Raw genomic sequence first — 16,380 nt, 5'->3', positions numbered from 1 at the left:
CCTCACTGAAAATTACTGTGTGAGCCAGAAGGCAAATCTGGACTTTAACTAAGATTCCATTCCCTGATAAGAAGGAAAGGTTTCCTTAGGATAATGGACATTTGGCAATGTCTGGAGACATTTCTGGAAGTCACAACAGAAGAGGAAGGTGCACTGCTGTCTACTAGTAGGTAGCGGTCAGGGATGCTAAAATACCCCATCCATCCATCCATCCATCCATCCATCCATCCATCCAATACAACACTCTCAGAGAACACCACACACACAAGCACACACTCCAAAGAACTATCCAGTCCAAAATGTCAGTCATGTTAAAATTAAGAAACCCAGCTTTAACATCAGAGATGGGAAAAATCGAACCACAGAATCTGAAATGCACGGCCATGGGTAAAAGGGGTCCCAATTCTGCATCAGCAAATCTGGGCTCTATTAACATGTAAAGAATCTCTCTGGGCCTTTGAATTTGTCATTATCTTTGGCTTTAAATTGATCAAAGCATTGAGTCCACAGAGATCTATTGAGATCTATGTATGCACTGTGGTTTTGTGGATGCACCAGACAGACAAATGCCTTGCTCATGTGGCATTTATAGAGGGAGAACAGTATCATGGGCAAAGCACAATTATATAAATAGCTGAATGTCAGGCAATGGTAAGTTCTATTAAAACACAAATGGGGAGGAGGGGCACCTGGGTGGCTCAGTAGGTTAAGCGTTCGACTTCAGCTCAGGTCATGATCTCCTGGTTTGTGGGTTCCAGCCCCGTGTCAGGCGCTGTGCTGACAGCTCAGAGCCTGGAGCCTGCTTCAGATTCTGTATCTCCCTCTCTCTCTGACCCTCCCCCACTTATGCTATCTCTCTCTCTCAGAAATAAATAAAAATTATTAAAAAAATTTTTTTTTAAAACCACAAACAAGGGGTGCCTGGATGGCTCAGCCATTTGAGCATCTGACTTGATTTCTGCTCAGGTCATGATCTCACAATTGTGAGATAAAGCCCTGCATCTGGCTCTGCACTCAGTGTGGAGCCTCTTTAAGATTCTTTCTCTCTCCCTCTCCCTATACTCCCTACCCAAATTGCACACTCTCACTCTTTCTCAAAAATAAAAGAAAAAACACCCCACAAAGTAAAGGGGCTCCTGGCTGTCTCACTAGAGCAGCAAGTCCTTATCTCAGGGTTGTAAGTTCAAGCCCCACATTGGGTGTACAGATCACTTAAAATATTTTTAAAAACACACAAATTAAAGCAAGATGATGCAGAGCAGGGTGGGATTATACTTGAGATGCAACTGTTCAAGAAGACTTACCAATATCTATGTATTTATCCACCCACCTATCTATCATCCATCCATCCATCCATCCATCCATCCACCACGTATCATCTATCCATCCACCTATCATCTATCCATCCATCCACCCACTCACCTATCATCCATCCATCTACCTATCATCTATCTATCCATCCATCCATCCACCTATCATCTATCCATCCCTCCATCATCCATCCATCTACCTATCATCTATCTATCCATCCATCCATCCACCCACCAATCCATCCATCCAACAATCCATCCACCCATCCTATCCCATCTTTTGCACTTCACTTTTTTGCCCCTAATGTTTTCCAAAACTTTCAAAACTATACAGTATTCCGTGAAATAGCATCATGTGACTATAAAATAAGCAGTGTCTTTAATGAGCACTTAGCAACTGTAGTCTTGCTCTATTATCTTCTGACACTGAATGGCCCTCAATGTTACTGTGGAGAAGTCTAAAGTCACCCTGAATTTCTTCCCCTCGTAAGTGACAAGGGACTTGCTGTTACCTGACAAAATATTTTTAAATTTGGCCTGTATCACACACACGTGTGCACACACCTAAGTATACATAAATCTCTAGTGGAAACGACACACACACACACACACACACACAGTTTAAAAAGTATGTCATGCATGGACATTTTAGAAGACAGCAAGCGCCCCATGTACAACAGGCACCCCAAAGGAGAACTGGGATGTATTCAATGTCTTTGAAGCCCTCTGTATACTCCTCCCAATAAAACCCTCATCTTCCCCAATACTATTCTGCCTCTGGTATTCATTTCCCTGTTACCTTTTACATTTGCACCTAAATGAATGCATATATCCATCATCCACAGTTTGTTGTTAATTCGATGCCTACATTGCATCTTCACAGAAATGTACTTTTCTGCAACTTTCAATTCCATTTCATAGTACAGATTGGAGATGGCTCGCCCTGATGTATCTCGCTGTAATGGAACAGTCTTCATGAACGCGTGGGATCCCACTGCAGGAATATGTCAAAATGTGTTTATCCATTATCTGGCAATGGGCATTTGGCGTCTGCTATTACTGACAGTGCGGCTGTGAATGTTGCCGTGTGCCTTCTAGCAGACAAGTGCAAGAGTTTCTCTAGGTTATACCCCTGAGAAGTGGAAATCTGGGGTCATGGTGTATGCATATCTCCCCTATTATGGGGTAACTCAAACCACTTTCTTTTTTAATTGACATTCAAGTGAGTTAGCATAGAGTGCAATAATGATTTCAGAAGTAGAATCCAGTGATTCACCCCCTTCGTGTAACACCAGTGCTCATCCCACAAGTGTCCTCCTTAAAGCCCCTTACCCATGTAGCCCATCCCCCCACCCACAACCCCTCCAGCAACCCTCTGGTATTTTCCTCCAGCAGCAAGAGATGAGGCTTTTCCAACTACTCTGGAGAGCAGGAAACTACCTGGCTCTTGGCAACCGGGTGGTTATAAAATTGAAATTCATTTTGGTTTTAATATTTTTCCCCTGGTTTCTGATGACATGGAGTATTTTTTCTTAAATGTATTGTTACTTTGTGTTTTCTCTTCCGTGAGAGGCCCTAACCATTTTTCTACTTGCTTATTTGTTTTTAATTGTTGAATTATAGGCATTCTTTATATATTATGCATCCTAATTCTTCGTCGGTCTTACATGTTACATATACCTTCCCCAAGTTTGCCTTCCGACTTTAAGAAAGTACTTATGTTTAACACATAGTCAAAAGTATCGATGTCCCGGTCACTGTTCCGGGATCTTGTTGAAGAAATCTTTTCCCTGTAGAGCTTATAAAGACCTCCTTGACTATTTTCTTCTACATCGATTTCCTTTATTTCCCCTCTGAGGAAATTGATCTGAAATTGATGTGTATAAACGGCATGAAATAGAGATCGGATTCCTTTCTTTCTCACTTGGATAAAGCCCCCGTGCCATTTTTGAAAAATATATGCCTTCTCACATATCTATAATTGTAGTTCTATCGCACGAAGTCTCCTACATGCATGGTTATAATGGGGCTTGTTCTGTTCGTTACTGTATTTACCTCCTAGGTTCTACCACACCGTTCGAATAGCCATGGACTTTCAACAGCCCATCTGCATTATTTTTCTTCTCTTTAGTGTCTTACCCATTCTTGGCCTTTTGGTCTTCACACAGATTTAAAATTCAACCTGTCAAGCTCCTTGAAGGACATCCCAGGTGGCATTTTTATCAGAATTGCATCGGCTCCACGTAGTCATTTGGGGAGAACTGACTTTCATGCCTTTCCACCTTTCTGTCTCTGAACACAGCACACCCACTTCTTTAAGTTCTTATGAATATTTATTATGCCTGAATGACTAGCTAATTACTTCATTACGGATGAAATTTCATAATTAGGTGATACTTTGGTATTGATTTTTTTAACTTTTTTTTTTCTGCAACACAGAATGCCTGGTAGGTTCATAAAGGTAGCCATGCCTTAACTCTAGAAAAAAAGACATATTTGTAAATACATGCTTTGTTTATTTTGTGGTACTGTCAACTCTAGGGACAGGGATTATCCTTATACTGATCATCTTTCCTCTTCATGTCCATTATCCTCCTCCTAATTCTTTTTAATTTTTGCATTTCCCCTTGCATTCACCAAAACCATCTCAGTCTTTTCCACATATGTCACTAACTGCCCCTTTCCCCTGTGTCTATTGTATTCCTTTCTTCTAATTTCTATTTTATGCCATTTGGGGCCTCAATTCATGTATTAGCTTTCTCGTCTACCTTACTGCCTCTGTCTTTGCTTTCTTTTCATATTTGAATTCTTGATATATTAAGTTCTTTGGGAAAAAAAATCCCTAACCATTTAAGCACTCACAGAGAAGTCTCTTCGTTTTCATTGGTTTACGTTTTCTTCCAAAATAAATTCCTTCCCTCTCTTTTGTTTGTCCTTCTTTCCTTCTTTCCTTCCTCCTCCCTGCCTGCCTGCAATGTATTTACAGAACGGCCTGCCATCTTGGTTTCCATCGGACCTGTGTCCAGCCTGGACAGCTCTGACCCAGACCCAGGCCTTCTACCTGCGCTGACGTGCTGTGGATAAATTTCACTCGGCACACTTTATCTTTCACAATGTGTATCAACACCCGAGTTTTCCACAGCCTAGGGTCAGGGAGAGAGGAAGAGAGCCCAGTTGGGGCGTGGATGGAAGAAGCCAGGCCCTGCCCTCCCTGTACACAGTTGTTTCCAAATACTCAGTGCCTGAGTTCATTCCACCCTGTGTATACATCTTCCACCTGCTTAGATGACCTTGGGTGATCGCTCCAGTTCATCTCTGGGTCTTGGATCCTTGCTTTGAAAAAGAGAGGCATCCTTGGGTGGTGTCTTTTATCATCACCTCCCCTTCAACTGCCCAAAACAAGAAAGGGAAAGAAATACAAGCATTGATTTTTCACCTACGTACAAGGAAGTTCACAGAGCGAAGAGAAAAATATTATCTCACCCCGCCGTGTTCTCTCTCTGCTGCCTGTAGGTCTTTCAAAGTTTGTATCTTATTTATTACATTTTCTGTGTGGCTCAATTCATTTCTTTATTGCCTAAGACCTTTGGGCCCGTCCTCCCCACTGAGACTGACACGGATGAGAAACCCCGATAACTGTCTTCTGCTTCTGGTACCAGGTGGAGTCCATCAGATAAGATGTGCTTTTTCCATGAAAGATAGCTCCTCAATGGGGCGCCTGGGGGCTCAGTCAGTTAAGCGCTGACTTCGGCTCAGGTCACGATCTGGCAGTTCACGAGTTCAAGCCCTGCGCTGGACTCTGTGCTGACAGCTCAGAGCCTGAAGCTGCTTCAGATTCTGTGTCTCCCTCTCTCTCTGCCCCCCACCCTGCTCACATTCTGTCTCTCTCAGTCTCTNGGGGGGGTCACCCTGACATAGAAATGGACCAGGGCCCTTTCCCTGCGGCTGCTCTCAGTCTGCTTGACAAGGAGGCCATGGGTGGTCCCACGACGCAGGGTGAGAGGATGCCGAGGCCGTCTATGGACATGAAGGTCAGCGCAAGGTGACAGAGGTCACACGTGAGTGGCCAGGAGTCTGCAGAGTCAGAGAAGACCGCAGAGACCTCTGCACACGACAACGTCTGTGTGTCCATCCCGAGAATAACAGTAATGATTACGGCATTTAAACCGAAAAAGCTGAACATCCTAAGAAATCCCTTTCTTAGGAATTCCGGCTGGACCGGCCTCCTGGTAGAAGGTCAGACAGCAGTTCCCAAGGCCGTACCCTCACATTCTGCCAAAACCACATCCACACGTGTGTCCACCATCCCCGAGAGAATCTTCCAGAACCACGATGAAGACGGGAACTGTGTGTCTACCCAGATCCACTCATTCGGTCTCCCACGTTCCTGCACACGGCATCAAGAGATGGACTGAAGGGGAGTGTGGAGACCCTCCTTCCTGTGCCCACCCCCCAACCCCCAGCCCCATGCCCTGGTCCCCGCAGCAAGAGAGGAGCACGTGGAAAACTTCCCTGGGCTTCGCGGTTTTCCCCTTTGTGGCTGTTTCCCAGGTCAAAGGGGAAGAGGAAGTCCATGCCTGTGGCTGACCTTCGGTGCCCCTGACCTTACATGCTTCGAGGCAGGAAGGGAAAATTGCTGCTTCCAAACAGTGTAAGCAGCGAGCAGTTGCTGCCTCATGGAGCAGACGCTCCAATGGAAGAAAGAAAGTACGCTGAGGGCAATTTAAAGCATTTTCAAGAACATGAGCACATGTAATGTCACCTTCCTCCTAAACTCTGAGCCTCCCTGTGGGTAAGAGGTGAGTTCGCTCCATAAATGGGTATTTTTTCCCAAGGACCATAACCTAGCTCAATGACTTTTAACTGGCTGGGACGCCTTCTCCCACAGGGGATGTGTGGCAGTAACTGGGCACGCCGTGGGGGTGTCACTACTGGGACTGGTGTCCTATGGCATCTCGTGGGTACAGGCTGGGGAGGCACAGGACACAGACTTATCTCCCCGCCTCCGCCAACAAAATACTACCAGATCCGAATGTCAGCAGCGTGAGGTCGAGAAACCTAGTCCGCTCTACTGGATTATAAGCCAAATCTGCAGACGCCCTTATTGAAGCAAATCCAGCTCACCTGCAGAACTCCGAGTAACTGAGGCAGATACGACAGCTCCAAGGAGGGGCAGTAATGGCGCATCTCACTCTGCAACTGCGAGCTTCCCTCCAAAGCAGGCAGCACCGGGAGCAGGGGCGGGGGGAGGGGAGCCAGGGTGGGTCACGCATCCCTGAGAGGGTGCCGGTGCGGGGACCACGGTGCTCCGCCNTCTGCCCCCCACCCTGCTCACATTCTGTCTCTCTCAGTCTCTCAAAAATAAATAAACATTAAAAAATTATTTTAAAAAGATATCTCCATAAACTGCTACCCCCACATCAGGGATGAGACCCCAGAGCAGACAACCGACCAGAGCACTTTCACACAGAGTGGTGGTCACAGAGGTGCCGAGCCTGCTGGAAGGCCAGCCAGCCAGCGGCGGGGCGGCCTGGGTGTCCACACCCGCAGGACACCGCCATCCCGCGTCAGGAGGACCCGGCGCAGAGCTGGTGCCCTAAGGGGCCAATGCCAAGGTCTCCCCGTAGGAAATGGAGCCAGGGCGCGGCTGCCTGGTGGGAGCGGGTGCCCCCACGCGGAGAGGCAAGGACCACGAAGCGAGACAGAAGAGGGCTACATGGACTTCGTCTTCTGAGATTCCGGCCTGCGGGTTCCGTCGGCCACGGGCACGCAGAAGCCCGATGCGGTTCACGGCCGGCATGTGGGGACTGCGGGTTCTGAGGAAGAGCCTGGAGGACCCAGCAGAGCGAGGGAAGGCGGAAGGCGCTGACGGGCAGTGGCCTCAGGCACCTGCCCCCTCCGCGCTCCGTCCTCTGGCAAATGCACAACAGAGTCTTCTTACACACGGCAACTGCACGTCCCGGGAATGTGAGCAGGGCTCTGCTCTGAGGCCCAAACGTCCCCTAGAACTTGCTGAGGTCCCCTGCTGAGGTTTCCTTCCTCAGGTGTCGGGGGCCTTGACAAGATGGCGAGAAGCCTGGGCCCTCCCTGTCCATGCAGACAAGCTGGCCTTTTAACACGGCGGCTCTGGGCTCCAAGAACAAGCATTCCGGGAGACTCCGGTGGAAGGTCACGGCTTGCTGAGGTCTAGCTCAGACCTCCCGATGGTGGCGTCTGCCCTGTTCTACCGGGGAAGCGGTGCCCGGAGGCCAGGCCAAGTGCAGGGGACTGGAGCCTGCCTGCCCATGGGAAGAGCACCAAAGCACAGCCATGCTGAACCCATCACCCTGGGGTCTCCCCTCGCCGAGGCTTGAGGGAGGGGGACACACACAGCTGTGGGTAGATGCATGGGGGGGGCAATTTCTGGAAACTTCTGTCTCACTCTTTAGCTGACCCCTCCACCAGTCCTTTGTTTGTCTACTGATGCTGGTGTTACTTGCACTGCTGTGTTTTAATCCACTGACTCTTCGGACCTTCATATTTGGGAGGAAGGAGCCTGGCATCCGGCTTCACTCTACATTCTCGTTCCGGAATATGCTGAGTTAGTGGCCTCCCTCCGTTTTCCAAGGAAATGCTTCGTACACAGCTTGGAGCATGCTCCAGCTTTCATGACCCTCTCCAGTTAAGGCAGACGTGACGTGAGCCTCGCATCAACTCCGCCCTGTGCGGAGCGGAGCGACAGCGCTTGTTGGGGATACCCTAGCTCATGTTTGCATTTCAGCCGGTCCCTGACACACCTCCCGGGAGGTCGGTTACTTACTAAACGCCTAATCTGATGCCACACAATCCACTCAAGGTGCCTTGTGGTCTATGATTTACACCCGACAACACCAGCAACTGAGGCTCGTTGGCTTCAACGACCTTCCCGGGGCACAAAGTCAGGGACAATGCCAGGTGCCCGGGTCCCGGACTCCACACCCTGTGCTCTCCTCCTAGACCCCACGTGGTCTCCAGCAGGTGAACTTGGCCCTTGGATTTGAAAGTGCTGTTCCTCATCATAGTTACGGCGTGTGACACGCCGGGACAGGGCCGCCACAGTCCACTACCATCCCTCAGACCCGCTGAACTCGCCGTGACCGGTGGGACCCACTGGTGTTGGGGATGGTGGACGCACCCTCTCCGGTCTCCTCTGGAAAGCACTGGCCCGCGTGGGCACCTGCTCCTCACAGCTCGATCCCTCAGGAAAGGGCCACGTCCGTGTGATCCGCTTGCTGTCATATCCCCAGCAACGGACTTCCCGCTCGACAAACAGTCGTGAAATAGGGAAAGCACTTGCGGTAACTCATTCTCTTAAGTGATGTAGCCGCTGCACCTGCCTCCCTACCCTGCACTTGTGAAGATGAATTTTCTAGCAGGTGCTCTGGGGTTTGTGACAGCAGGGGTGTGTCCTCAGGATATCAAGTCGACATGTCACAAGCTACAGGGACTCTGGTGAGGCGTGTGACCGTCTGTATTTCTGTTCCCATTTCTGGAAAGGCAGGTAGTGACTGTGTCCACTTTGTAACGCCCTTTTGAGGATGAAATGTGGACAAAACATTTGAATCACTCTGCGCAGAGCCTGACACAGGAGACAAGTGCTGGCTACTAGTATTTTTTTTTTTAAATGTTTTATTTATTTCTAGGAGAGAGAGAGAGAGACAGCGTGAGCAGGGGAGGGTCAGAGAGAGAGGGAGACACAGACTCTGAAACAGGCTCCAGGCTCTGAGCTGGCAGTCAGCACAGAGCCCGACGCGGGGCCCGAACCCACGAACTGCGAGATCATGACCTAAGTGAAAGTCGGACGCTTAACCGACTAAGCCACCCAGGCACCTCGGCTACTAGTATTTTTAAACATATTTTTTAGTGTTTATTTGAGACAGAGACAGAGAGAAAGAGAGAGAGGATGAGCAGGGGAGAGACAGGGAAAGAGAGACACAGAATCCGAAGCAGGCTCCAGGCTCCGAGCTGTCAGCACAGAGCCCGACGTGGGGCTTGAACCCACGAACCGTGAGATCACGACCTGAGCCGAAGTCGGCTGCCCAACGACAGAGCCACCCAGGTGCTCTGACTACTATTATTACCACGGATCCTACTGTTGCCGCATTCCATGGTCTCATGCGGCTCCCAGACCCCGAAGGTCACCCGTCTTCCTGAGAGGAGCCCGGAAGCAGCCGGAATCTGAATGTGCGGGAGGAGGCCTTCGGACATGCCCTCCACAGCCGCTGGCCAAAGACCGCCCCGCACAGGGACGTCTCCATGGAGACCTTCATGCGCAGATAATGTTTAGGACAAAAACCTGCCTCCTCACCTAGGCCTGGGGTGCTCCTCCTCGCCTCCCCACTTGGAACACGGCCACGNGCACATTCTTCAAATCTCCCATCATTAAGTCTCAAAACTGTCAGGGTCACCAAAATCAACGTGTGAGAAATGGTCACAGTCAGGGAGTCTCAGGAGCGCCAAGGACCACACGTTCGTGACACCGTGGACGGGATCCTGGAACAGAAAAGGGGGCACGGGACAAAGACTAAGGAACCCCGAATGAAGTGCGGTTCATTCACTGTGACCAGCGCCGCGTACTGGGTAGGGTGCTGACGATGCGGGAAACCAGCCGGGAGGCATCTGGGTCCGTCGCACACCGGCTTCACAACTTTGCTGTGTATCGACATCTGCTCTAAAGTCAGAAGCTGCTTTGAAACAGATGGGACGCCCTCCTTCCTCCGTCCGCCTCACCCGCTGTCCACCCCACGCCAGGTCGTTAATGCCCACTGGATGACAAAGGGGGCAAGTCCCGGCCACAGGTGTCACGGACCTCCCTGGGGTTTGGGGACGCCCAGTGTGCACCCCCTTCCCGAGGGCACCCCAGGTTCCTACTGAGGGAAATACCTCTTCCCGCGGGAGGCGCTCCTGGTGACAGACAGGGACTGGCCGAAACCCATGTCTCATTACGGGAGCCACACCCGGCCCCCATGTCACCCCCGCACAGACAGCAGGTGGACATGAGAGCCAGCCTGAGCCTCTCGAGAGTCTGTGCACCTGTTGTGAGCGTGACAGGGACAGATGAAGGGGTTCACGCGGGCGGGTGGGGGGAAGTGTTGGGGGAAGGCTGTTCCGTCCACCGTCTCTCAGACGCCACATCCGGTGCCCTGTCCCTTATTAACTCTGGAGACCCGAGAGACGGGTCCGGCAAGCCCTTTATTTATTTATCTTTCTTGACTGAGCCAGACGGAGATTCATGGTCTGCAGCTAAGAACCTCACTGGCAACGGCGAGGGCATATGCATCTGAAATAGAGTGAGAAGGGGACCCTATTCTAGGTCAAGGCAGGTTCAAGGCTGCGTCCTTCAGCTGAGCTGAGCTCAGGGCCAATCTCAAAGCACCACATTGTCTAACAGGCTCAGAATCTGGCAAAGCGGCTTCTCAAACCACCAGCGGAGCCCTTCCGAGCCTCGTCCATCCCGGGTCCCCTTTCTCCCCTCATCAAACATTCTTATTTTGTTCTCTCACTGCCGCCTTCACAACCCTCATCTTCTCAAGAACATCTCCTTGGAAATAACGTCTGATTCAGAGATGGCTTTGCATCCGACCACTGTGCCAGACACAACGTTCTTCACACACTCCAGCATCTAGCGTGGAACACGGCAGAGACCTCAGTAAAGCGGATGCATTCATTCATGTCCAATGATGTGTTCATTCACTGCTTCATTCAGCCACCTTAACAATATCTCTGGCTTTGGGGCGCCTGGGGGGCTCAGTCGGTTGAGCGCCCAACTTCGGCTCAGGTCATGATCTCATGGTTCATGGGTTCAAGTCCCGCATCGGGCTCTGTGCTGACAGCTCAGAGCCTGGAGCCTGTTTCAGATTCTGTATCTCCTTCTCTCTCTGACCCTCCCCTGCTCACGCTGTCTCTCTCTCAGAAATAAAATTTTAAAAACATTAAAAATTTAAAAAAAAACAAAGAATATCTCCGGCTTTGAGAAAAGCCCCTATTCACCTGAGTTTTGTGCCATTATTCTGGACCTTTCCACCTGCACTTCCTAGAGCGTTCAGGAACCCGGCTCACATGCAAATACTTGGCTCCAGCCCCACGTTCAGATGTGATGATCAGGACCCCTTTCAAACTGACATCCTGGGGGGAAAAGGAGCGGAAGACTAGGTGGGGGATGTGACAGACAGCCTACATTCTTTTCTTCCTCCAGACACGTAATCAGGTGATTACAGGCCTCGGATGCTTCTGAAATTGGCTCTCTGTAGGGGGAGAGAGGGGACAGGACAGGAGGCGAGAACACGAAGAAAGAGCCCAGGTGCCATGGGACGCTTCAGTTGTTCACTTGAAGGAAAACATTTTCTGAAATTAAAAAGGATCCTTAGATGTCTAAGGACTGAAAGTATTTGCCTTTCTTCTCTTGCGGAGGGAAAGCCGGAGCTACGAGGGAGAAGTGCACGCGTCAGGTGACAAAGAGCCCCACCCAGCTTCTCTCCTTCTTGACGGTTAACACACACACCCAGGCATTAACACGCGCATGCAGACATATGCACACATACGCACACACGCGTGCAGACATGCGCGCGCACACACATATTTACCCACCTGCTCCCAGACACACGCACACATGTTTACATATGCACACATATGCACATATACCTGTGCACACACCTACACAGTACACAAACACACATCTCTGCCCACACATGCCTGCACGCACACCTGCACACATGTACATATATGCACACACATGCAGACATGCGCACACACGCCTGAGTGCACACACCTACACACACATACACACTTGCCTGCACACACATATATCTGCCCACACACGTATACACACATCTGCCCACACACATGCACACATACCTTCACACACGTACACACATCCACCTACACACACATGCAGACATATGCACACACACCTGAGTGCACACACCTACACACACACACCTGCCTGCACGCACACATATCTGCTCACACACATGTACACACACCTTCACACACGTAAACACATCCACTTACACACACATGCAGACATATGCACAGAGGCCTGCACACACGTATGCATACACACCTCACACACGTACAGATATGAATACATCTGCACACACATGCATATACACACCTGCTCACACACATATGCACACACGTGCACATATGAACACAGACACACGTGGAGACATGCACACACACGTGCAGACATATCTGCACATATGTACACCTACGCATGCACACATGCACACCCATATGCCCTCCCACCTGCATGCACACTTGCACGCACACAGCTAATGTTTTAAACCACCTTTACTGATAACTCGCAGGACAAAACTTGACTCCTGCCCCGTGTGTGAGCTGTCACCCTCAGGCCACAGCTCAGAAAAAGCAGGGCGGGGGTGACAGAAGGCCGTCCGTCACTCTCAGCAAAGTACTGCAGGGGCAGCCCCCACACGGACAGGATGGTCCCCTCCTACTGGTGGCACTTAATTTGGTCCCCTTCCCACTCTGGCCGGCTGACCCCTGACCTATATAACGTCAGCCCACCACCAATCGTGTTCGCCTGTCACCATGGAGCACCTAGAAACGGAAGTCACAGATGCGGAGAGAAGGCCCCAAGGATGCTCGGCCAGACCTGCAGGGTCACTTAGGGCAGGTGGCCAGACAGGGCAGACCCGCACTCATCCTAGATATTTGGAGGCTATACTAAATTAGCGTCAAACTGACTTCATTAAAAAAGATACACTGTTTCATTATTTTCTAATTATGAGAAATCAGCCTGAATGCTAACAGCATGTCAGGATCCAGGATCCCCTCCAGCTGCTGTCACAAGCCCCCCTGACTCACAGTAAGGACAGCGTTTGAAGGAGGCAGCAAGCACAGTATCAGTGCTTTTGAAGGGAAGAATGTACGGCCTTACCCGGTTCAAACACACATATGTGAAATATTTAGTTCACAATTATCTTAACTGAAAAACTAAAATTTTTTTTACAAATTTCTAACTGGTGAACTCTGGACAAAGACGCTTTTGCTCCACATCCAAAGCGCTCAAACCTTTACCTTCTAAGTGGCCACACTGGGGTGTTTCAAATGCGTCTGTTTCTGATTTTGCAAACATGGGGACTCCTCGGATTAGGCGCCCAGCAAAGCCAGGTTCTGCCGGCTCCGTTCTCGCTCGCCGATGACCAAGCGGCCCTCAGGACTCTGAGGACCGTGTGCAGTGAGCACTATGTGGTCACCGGCTACAAAGCTTTCTGTAAAGTTTAATACCGCACGCGCAGCTGCCTCCCAAAGAAAGTTGGGTGCACATACCGTCTCCCAGAGAGTCAAAGCTTCAGGAGACTTGGGTTTTCACCCCGGTGGTTCAGGAAATCAACAGTCAAACCTACCAGATGGCAGAGGGTCCAAAATCACCCAAGAACAAAGCTCCCCTTATTCCAAACCTTTGCCTTCTATCCACCAAACGGCTTTCACACAAGCAGCCATCTCCACAAAGGACATTATATAAGACCGTACATGGAAAAGCAGAGAACAAAGCCAGCAGACCTGTGACCAGCTGAATCCAGGTCTGATTCCAGAGGACGGAGGGAGAGCTAACGAGGCCTCGGCCCCACAGATGTGTTTACATGGCCTACATCCTTGTGGTCAACCCCCAGCTGCCACCACGAGCCCACGCCAAAGGTCTGACCGGCCAAGGATCAGCCACGTCCAATCGTTAGGTGAATGGCGTGCATTAGTTTCTGCTTCTTTAGTTCAGATTAAAAGGTCATAAATCAACAAAGCTTAAATGTGCAAGGTATAAGCCAAAGAATGAATCCTTTCTGAAACTCACCCACCCCTCCACAAAGTCAAAGAGAAATGGAAAAAAAGAAAACAACAAAAAAGCAGATATTGAGCCCGCATGGAGAAGGAGGAGAGAAAGGACCTTCACTGTGTGGACTTTAAAATCCACATAGACACTGTGTCTCATGTACAGTAACAGCCCCTTGTCGGGGACCGTAACAAATGTCATTTCGTAACATGTGAGACTGCATTACTGCATCCGGTAACAATGCCAGGACACTTTGAGTGACCCGATCGCACTTACGGCCAAATAGCTGGATAGTGAAGTCTGCTGTGCGCTTACAACAAATAAAAACCGACTTAATGACAATCCAGTCAAGTCAAGGCAGGTGGCCTCTCTCACATATGACATCCCAGAGAGAAAACGAACCCGTTCTTTCCCCCCAAAGCACACAGTCCTCCTTTTAAATGTCTTGTCTCTGGTATATTCTTATGCAATACTCTCAACAAATTCTACTATATATTCTTCACACGTTATGCTCTTTTATATTTTGATCGCTGAGTTCTATTTCCAGAGAGAAACAAAGTAAGTGCGGCTGCTACCATTTCGTACGTGGAGCTCACGGGCTCAGAACAGATTTGAGTTGGCAAAACTCTGACTTGCAGACAACAGTTGTGATCCCCTTTGCCGGCTCATCTCCACCGTGGACACAGGGCTCCCCGATGCTCCAAGGGCCCCGAGGGACCACGCCTGCATTCCTACAACCTCCGATGAGACCCCACGCTCAGTGCCCCCCTGGCTGCTGTGGGGGGGCCCAGACTATCCTGCAATAAGAATGTCTTCACCACCAAATTGCCTACCAGGAATGGACGAACCATTCTATTTTACCAGAAAAGGGGGTTCACAGAACTTGGAACTAACCCAGCTTTGGGGTCAAAGAGTGGGTTTCTGGAGGTACCACGTGGCCTCAGAAAGGCATGGACTGGTGCACTTGGAAAAGAGCACGGACAGGTGCGCACAGAAGGTGCACACAGAGAAGGGCACTGACAGATGTGCACGGACCAATTCAGACAGGGTACGGACGGGTGCACACAGACAGGTGTGCACAGAAAAGGGCTCAGACAGGTGCACATGGACAGGTGCGCAGGAAAAAGACACAGACAGGTGTGGGCAGACCAATACACACAGACAGGTGCACATGGAAATGGGCACAGACAGGTGTGCATGGACAGGTGTGCACAGAAAAGAGCATGGACAGGTGCACATAGACAGATGTGCATGGACAGGTGTGCACGGAAAAGAGCACGGACAGGTGCACATGGACAGGTGTGCATGAACAGGTGTCCACGGAAAAGGGCAGGGACAGGTGCACGTGGACAGGTGTGCAAGGAAAAGAGCATGGACAGGTGCACGTGGACAGGTATGCACGGAAAAGGGCACAGACAGGTGCACATGGACAGGTGTGCACGGAAAAGAGCACAGACAGGTGTCACGGACCAATACACTCAGACAGGGGCGCATGGAAAAGGGCACAGACAGGTGTACACAGAAAAGGGCACGGAGAGGTGCTCCCGGGGAACTCACCTCAGCGTGAAGCGATCGGCGCTGCAGTTGCGGGACACGGCCACCGGGAAGGTGAGCACTTCGCCCTGCCTGGCCGTCCGGGCCGAGTACCGGATGGCCACGTTGCTGTCCAGACGCAGCTCCCTCAGGGCGGGCCTGCTGCCCGTCTGGTAGAGGAAGACGCTCCCNCCAGCAGGTGGAAGAGCACCTGCACCTTGGGGCGGCTCAGGTACACCTTGTCCCGCAGGATGTGCGCCCGCAGCTTCCAGTTGAGGGAAAACTTGTTGGTGAAGCCGAAGGGGCTGGAGGGCAGCATCAGGTCCTGGGGCACCACCTGCTCGATGGAGAAGGGCCCGTAGCTGGCGTTCAGGACGGGGAGCCGCTTGGATTTGTAAATCAGGAAGGACTCCACGCGAGACTGCAGGCTGGAGTTTCTCATGATGTCCTGGTTGGCCTCCTTCAGGAAGAAGGACACGTCGGCGTTGTTGATGTGGTAGGTGACGGGGAGGTAGGTGGGCAACAGGGAGAACCTCTGGATGCTCTCCAGGACCCCTCGGCATTCGGTCACTGCGGGGGAATCGGAGCAGAGGCGTTAGAGACCCGGGCAGCACCGGCGAGATTTCCGACATCTCCCCGCCCCTTCGTCACAACCACACAACTCCTTATCCAAGCCTTCTAAACTGTCCAGGCATTTTAAATGAAGGATGTTGGTTTTATTTTTTT

The 16,380-nt window shown here is 50.6% G+C and overlaps 1 protein-coding gene across 1 annotated transcript in view; it reads right to left on the bottom strand.

Moving 5' to 3' along the window:
- TMEM132D (transmembrane protein 132D) overlaps positions 1–15,731 on the bottom strand; it is a 408,267-nt gene extending 392,536 nt beyond the window's left edge. The window contains exon 1 of the mRNA XM_077761723.1: positions 15,679–15,731. The gene's annotated coding sequence lies outside the window, so the exon portion shown is untranslated. The remainder of the gene's footprint in view (positions 1–15,678) is intronic.
- Between the last annotated feature and the right edge of the window lie 649 nt (positions 15,732–16,380).

This window comes from Crocuta crocuta, unplaced genomic scaffold (assembly GCF_008692635.1).
Source record: "Crocuta crocuta isolate KB4526 unplaced genomic scaffold, BGI_CrCroc_1.0 scaffold862, whole genome shotgun sequence".
NCBI lineage: Eukaryota > Metazoa > Chordata > Mammalia > Carnivora > Hyaenidae > Crocuta > Crocuta crocuta.
The sequence above is the reverse complement of the archived record's forward strand: the minus strand, read 5'-3'. Positions and strand labels throughout refer to the sequence as shown.